General features: G+C 43.6%; 1 protein-coding gene across 2 annotated transcripts in view; it reads left to right on the top strand.

Moving 5' to 3' along the window:
• Positions 1-1,942: 1,942 nt before the first annotated feature.
• AMBRA1 (autophagy and beclin 1 regulator 1) overlaps positions 1,943-7,513 on the top strand; it is a 128,516-nt gene continuing 122,945 nt past the window's right edge. For both annotated transcript variants that reach the window (XM_017808090.1, XM_017808081.1), the window contains exon 1: positions 1,943-1,994. The gene's annotated coding sequence lies outside the window, so the exon portion shown is untranslated. The remainder of the gene's footprint in view (positions 1,995-7,513) is intronic.

Here is a 7,513-nt window from a genome sequence, read left to right as displayed (position 1 = left end):
TTTATGATGTGTAAGCAAGATGTTTTCAGAAGCCTTGATGAGAGCTGTAAAATGTACAACAATCTGAGATGTAATTCTATTTTCTTTACATACCTTCCCATGACATATGATATAGGAACTACTCTTGGTCACTGCGGTGAAACTCCTGCTCCTTTTAGCTAGGAAGAAGCAGATGAGCATTGTTTTCTAAAAAAAAATAAAAAAGGCATTTTTAAGGTAAGAGTTGCTGCTATATAAGGTGCCTGATGGCTCACAATCACATCTGATGGTCTGTGCTAAAAATACTGATCACTAGACCAAAACACCAGCAGACGCTGAATGAGCTGCATGGGTGACGCTGAGGTCAAGTGAAACTTGGGCATGTGTAGGTACAAACACTGTCACATAACAACAAGCTGGAGTTTCTCAATTTATGCTATGAATAGCTCTCCCCAGCATGTGCTGAGGCCAGAGAGAACTCAGAGTGGAGGCACTTCCTGGAAGACATTTGCTGCTCAGTTTTATCTTCTTTCAGCCACTGTCGCTTTTGGTAGAGTTTAATTTCAAAACATATTTCACTGCTTCTCAGTTTGGGCAAAAACTGCACCAGATCACACCAGACAAAGCCAATCCACTGAACACAACTATTCTTTCCTGAGTCAGATGTCAGAACACTTCTGTTCACTCGGGAAATGTAGGGAGCACTTTGCCCCACATACTCCTAAGCAGCTTCCTTCAAAACAATTCACCTAACACTTTTTTCCCTTGGGTTTAGGCAATATTTAAATTGACAGCTGTGATTCATGTTTCTTCCCTGCTTTCTAGCTTCTCTGTACTTTCAGCTCATCTTGCCAGCTGCATTTCAGGATACTTACAAGATTGTGCACTGTCAGAACTTTGAGACTTAAAGTCTACCCTGACCATGTAACACCTGGTAAGTCTCAGTCACCTGTTAAAGAGTGACAGTGACTGGCTGTTCACAGTATTGCAGTTTTCACTTCTTGACTAAATTCCCTGTAAAACCCCATCATCAGCCCTTTTCCCTTTTCCGTGTTCCCTTGAGATACTCCCTCAAAGCCTGGCTGGCTGTGCTGCAGGCTGCCTTTGCTCCTGCCAATCCCACATATCACATGCCAACTAGGTTTTCCTAGAATCATAGAGTGGTTTGGGTTGGAAGGGACCTTGAAGATCATTGAGTTCCCACCCCCCTGACATGGGCAGGGACATCTTCCACTAGACCAGGTCACTCAGAGACCCATCCAACCTGGCCTTGAACACCTTCAGGAATGGGGCATCCACAGCTTCCCTAGACAACGTGTTCCAGTGCCTCAGCAGCCTCACAGTAAAGAATTTGTTTCCTAATAAGTAATCCAAACTTACTCCCTTTCAGTTTGAACCCATTCCCCTGGTCCTGTCACTACATGCTCTTTTAAATAGTCTTGCCCCATCTTTCTTGTAAGTTCCTTTCAGGTACTGGAAGGCCGCAATTAGGTCACCCCGAAACCTTCTCATTTCCAGGCTGAAAAAAAAAATTGAAAAAAATTCTTTTCTGCAAATTGCTTTGAGATTTGTGGTTCGGTTTGGACAACCCTTATCCTGGAAGTTTGGAACAGAACTTCCAATCTGTTTTATACAGTCTGCTAATTGTACGTATTAGTTTACACCCATTCTGTTAAGAGCTTGTTTGGGGTATCCCACAGCTCTGGGCTGAGTTGTGCAGGTTTTAATTCCCGGCGGGGTCCCAGCTCGGGTCGGTGCCGCGGCCCTCGGGGCTCGACTGCTCTCGCCTGCCCTCCGTCGCCCCCGGGCGGCTGTGGAAGACTTCGTCGCTCGGCTGGCGCTGCCTGGCGGCGTTCTAGCCTCGGCTGCTCGGGCCTTGGTCCCGCGCTCGGCGCCGCCGCCGTTCGGGCCCGCTCGGCGCTCGGCTGGCCCGCCTGGCCGGAGCTCGGCGCGGCGGCGGCGACACCGACCCGGGGCCGCTGCGCCCCCGGCCCCGCCCGGCGCCGCCGCCCCAGGTACGCTCCGGGCCTACGCGCGGCCGGCCCCGCGACGAGGTCGCGCCGCCGCTCACGGGCGGGCGGGCGCGGCCGTCCCCGCGGTGGCGCCCCGGAGGGCAGCGGGACCGGCCCGTGCCGGGCCGCGGCGGGCGGAGCGCGGCCGGGAAGGGGAGGGGGGCTCGCTGCCGGGGCCTTTGTGCAGGAGCTCCGGGGCCGCGGCCTTCTAGGGGAGGGGGCAGCGGGGAGGCCGCTGCGCTGCCCCGGGCCGGGCGCTGCCGCGGGAGGGCGAGATCGCGGCGGTGCCTCCGTCGGCCGGGGGGGACGGGACGGGAGCCTCCCGGGAGAGCGGGGAGGAGCTCCTGCCCGCCGGAGTCCTCCTCAAACCGGAATTTGTATCCGAGTTTGGGTGCCTTGCGCTTCTCTGCTCATCGCCCCCGCTTTCCCGAGGGTCCGGTCCGGCGGCTGGGCTGCTCTGGAATCATGTTTTTTGTCGTCGCTGTTGTTGTTTTCCGCCTTTACCCAAATAAAACATGTAGGAAGTGTTGGTTGCTCTATCTGTTATGGTATTCGCCTCGTGTTGCAGAACATTTGCTTTTGAAAGTAGTGTTTGGCATAAAATGCGTTCAGGTGTGTTTCCAGTTACTTTTTGTCTTGTGAGGGAGCGAGCCCAGCTGATTCACCAGCTGTGGGAACGTTTTTTGTTTTCATCTGCAACATTCTTCCAGACAACACAAGTGATTGTGTAGTGTTTTGAGATTACTTGTGATCCTGCCAGTACCGTGCATTCAGCTGCCTTTGGAAAGCAATTTTTCCTGCACTAAAACAGCATTTTATCTTCAAGAGATGCTGTAGGTGGTTACACGTAGTTTTTTGCACTACACACTTTTCAATGTTGTTCTGTTGTAACAGACTGATTTAAGAGTTGCTGTTATCTAGGTGCAAGCTCCTCCCCAGGAAGATTAGTTGTATGAGTGTGAAGTCTGTGTAAATGTGGTCAGTGCTCAGTGCTGCTCCATTTTCTCCTCTGTATGAAGTATGCTTTGGTCTTTATTTAAAAACCCAGTGTGTTCTTCTATATTTGTCCTTGTTTACTGCTCCACCCAGCTTGGTGTCCTCTGCAAGTGTCATCTGGCTTCTTTGCCTTTGCCACTCCCATCCTCTTTCAAATTGCTAATGGGAATGTTAAAAAGGGACCTAAGAATGACCTGCTGGTAATGTGCACTTACTGCCAGTCCATTACTGGATTGTTTAAGTTTGTTGTTGGGTCAGTTTTGAGAATGTGATGCAGATTTGAATGCCTTATGGGTGACATAGGCAACAGGACCTGAAATTCTCTGCTGAATTTAAAATCCTTTTTTGTGTTCTGAAGGGCTGCTGTAAGCAACATTTTCTAACATTCAGAGCTGTTAAATGTAGCTTGTGTGCCAGTTCTGGAGTTCGCAATTGATGCTTCTGTAGGTTTGGGGTTTTTTTTCAAATCTGGTCCACTGGTGTTTCAGCAGTCACGAGTAAGTGTGTTGTACTCGCCTGCTGATTTGTGGCAGTGTGGCTGTTAATGAGTAGGGCAGTTCACTAGCATTTATATTTTCCCTAATGCTTGAAGTGAAGAATATATTTGGATCCAAATATCTGGATTTGCCTTTTCAGATTGAGTTGCTGGGCAGTTTATGCTGAGAGTTTACTTTGCTGACAGCTTCTTCTCATTTTTTTTTCTTTTGCCCTTTTCTGAGTCATAATTGACCCTCTGGATTCTTGTTGGGTTGCTTCCTACTTTTCCATTTTCTGTGCAGCATTTCTAACTTTTATGCAGCTGTAACAGCCAGTTCTAAAGAAGGCAAGCAATGATGCCGTGTGCTACTATCCCTCTGCCAGAAGTTTGGCATTTGAATACTTATTTTTTAAAGAAACTTCTGGAAAGATACTGTGGTATCTTTTATGCCATGGTTAGCAAGCTAACTGAACCCATGGCTCTTGTGGAGTTATTGTTGTTGTGAATACTTATTAGTATTACTAATGCAAATAGCATTAAGGTACTTTTTTTCCCCCCCCCCTACCGAGTTTGCATTATCAAGGACCCAATAAAGGGCAGTAGTACTTGGTAATAGTTACCTTGTGTGTTTTTTGTTAGTAGCCTGGTGCTAACCCAGCAAGGAGGGTGATAGAAACAAAATATTAATAAGGCAAGGACTAAAGAATTTTGGTTTACAAAAGTTGAATGACAATGGGATATGCCGTGGAAGAGGATTAATATTAGAAATCTTTGAATGGAAAGTTAGTAAATGGTAGAGTAGTTGCCTAATGAAAGACCCATTGATTGGGCTGCTTGAAACGAGAGGAGACCCACATGTCTCTGCAAGAGGAGATGTACATGCCTGCCTCTCAGGACTTAACATGGGTTGTTAAGAACTCTGGGATTGTTGTCTGGTAACTGTTTGTTGTCTCCAGCTTTGGTAGACTGTTGAAGGCACTCAGGACAATGAGGTTCAGGCTTGAGCATGGAGAGCTCATCTTAATCTGTGTGCTCGCCCAGCTCCACTTCAGGTGTTCTCAGTGAGGTATTTTGGGCTGTCGTTGCACAGTGATTCCTGCTTCCTTCTTCCTGGTATGTAGTACTAATTCTCCACCTTGAGCAGCATAGAATTGCTGACAGGAATCTCAGACCCATGTTTTGGACACTTTCCCCCCTCCCTATTTATTTCTCCACAGTCTCAGTCCAAGGCCAAGAAGAGCAAGGGTGTCAAGAATTGGCTGTTTCTTTGTTCAGAGTTTAAATCTTTGTCTCACACCTCTTCTTTAGTTCTGATACATCGTTGTGTGAAGACTTCAGCTTCTGTGTGGATCATTTTTGCTTTTTGTTTTGATAACTTACTTGCATGTGAGCAAGAAATTATATGGCCTGTGTTTTTTAATATGTGTTTTTGCTTCCAGTTGTTTATTACTTGGGTAAGGTGCACGTGCCTTAAGTGCAGCCTTGAACGCATAAAACACTTTGTCTTCATCTTGTGGTACCCAATGCTACTTCTGCTACTTTGTTGTGTGGGCACTCCCAAATTTTCTTGTGTGTGATGTCACTTGGGGGCACTTGGCTGTGGCCCTTGAGGTTGAGGAACTTTGACGTGACTTTGAATGTAAACACTGGGATTTTGAACTGAAAATTTCTTTACCTTTCTACCTAATTGAGAATAATTCTTTTAGGGGGTTAATCTGAATTCTATGTCGCTCTGTTTGTCTCTCTCTCTGTTGCTGTAGCTGTCTCTTCTCTCTGACCCTCATTTCCTGCTGTATACGGTACTTAACAAAAGATGCCATGGTTTGAGTATGGAATTGTGGAAACCAACTCTTAATCTTCTGGATCTCAGTTCTGCTGTTTGACTTATCTTACAGTTCTGTGAAATTATATTTATTCTCGTCCTATCTTCTGGATTGAAACTAATATCTCTCTTCTCAAGAATTCATTAAGTTTATGTGGAAATTGTGATAATAGTCAGGAAAGTGCTCCATATTCTCATTGGTAAATGAAACTGTCAGACTCCAGATGTGGCTGATCACTTACACTGATTTTTATTACTTCCCTTTTTATTTTTACCATTCATTTTCTGACCTTTAGAAGTTGATATCTGCAAGCTTCTCTCCTACTTCTTCACAATTTTGCTGTAAATAGCTAGCAATTTAGTGTATTTCTTTTGATTGAAAAGTTCTCCAAAGCATATTCAACTCATTTAATCCAGACTGGGAAGACAAATTAAGATTCTAATGGCAATCAGCTCCTAGTTGCAGTCATACAGGATCTTGAAATGACAATGTACTATTGACATCTTTGTAATGTAATTGAATTTCCTGAGCTGTTTGTAGTTTCAATTTAAAACACAGCATTGAATTTTTCAATCATGAAGCACTAATACAAGTTATTTTTCTTTAGGAATCCTGTTTTGATTATGTGGAAGCACTTACTGCAGTGGATACAATTTACAGCAGTGGATCTAGTGCATCTGCAGAAGATTTGCTTTTGAATTACTTTCCCACCTCTCTCTGGCCTTGACCAAAGAAAAATTTCAGCTTACAGAACTATACTTTGGGGAATATTTAAAAACTTTGAAGAGTAAAACCAGGGCCATCTAATGAAAGTGCCTTCATGGTATTAGTTTTGGACTCAATTGCATCATAAAGTTGGTGTCTCTCCTCCTAAGGCTTTTTAATAGTGTTTTTTTTTAATTCTCCATATTTAGGGGCACTTAGTTGAAAACTGGCCTTTGCTCTAATTAAATTTTTAAATTAAGCTGCCCTTTTTTTTTAAGCATAATTAAGGACACATAAGTAGAAACAGAACAAGAGAATGGATTCTAGTTTTGCTTTTTTCATTGTTTTGGTTAGCCATGCTTAAGGTAATTGTTTGTTACCCCTCTGTGGACTGTTTTTGTTTGTGGGTTAGCCTTTTTTAAAGATTCTAGTGCAATGTAACTTTATTTTCAATTTACATATTACTGCAAGGTATCTTGAAGTTTGCTCTATGCAAAATGCTTTCTGGTGTTTGGTTTTTTTTGGTTGGTTGTTGTTTTGTTTTTCTTTGTTTTTTTGCTGAAGAGCTAGTATCTCTGCAAATGGTGACAAAGATCATATAGAAGTATCACAAATGGAGTTAAGGAAAGACAAATCATGTTGTTTGAAGTAAATTTAAACATGTAGCTGGTCAGGTACATTGCCAGAAATTCATATGGTCCTGTCACTTAGTAAGGAACATAGTCCCATTCTTCCAACACTTGTGTTAAGTTTTGACGTGTGCAGCTATTCTGGATATGAGTCATGTCACCTATTTTTTACTGATTTTGTTTTTTTATAACATTGCTCAAATTCCAGTGCTACATAGTTCAATTACTTACCAAACTAGGACTCCTTGAGTTGTCTTGTTTGTTTAGCTGAGTTGATGCAGTGCAAAGAGGGCAAATCAGCTTTTTTGTTTTGGTTTTACATAAACATTTCTTTAGTTTTGCTCAGTCTTTCAAGTGGAGACATGAAAAGGGTTAGTGGGAATGGCATGACATTTGGTATGAATTGAATCAGTATTTTTAATAAAATTGCAAGTATAATTTGTGAGATAACATTTCTGGGTTTCTTACATGACACTGTTTTGTGCAGTTTAGGAAAACGATGGCATCATAATCTCTGTATTGCAGAAGAGAGGGAAACATGGATTATAAACAAGGAAGGGAACTAAAAAAGTCCCTGGAGCTGTGTGATTGCTCATATATGTTCCAAATTATGTTTTAGTCATCTGGTTTGTTCTTGGAGATCTCCTGTCTGTGGGTCTTGAAACGGGGTTTTATTACTTATTCGATGAAGTGCCTGTAAAAGAAGGAGGGGCTGTGTAGTCTGTAGTCCTTGGCAAGATGATCTTTGACTGTTTTCAGTGTGCACAATGATTTATTCTTTGCTCTTTTGAGCTTCTGAAAAACGTAAGGGGTCTCGATAAGAGAGTTTGCCTCAAAATTAAACTGTGTAAAATACAAAGGAAACTGACTTGTAGAAACTCCTTTGAGGGA

This window comes from Lepidothrix coronata, unplaced genomic scaffold (assembly GCF_001604755.1).
Source record: "Lepidothrix coronata isolate B3197 unplaced genomic scaffold, Lepidothrix_coronata-1.0 Scaffold1, whole genome shotgun sequence".
Classification (NCBI taxonomy): Eukaryota; Metazoa; Chordata; class Aves; order Passeriformes; family Pipridae; genus Lepidothrix; species Lepidothrix coronata.
This window is presented reverse-complemented; position numbering and strand designations above follow the sequence as displayed.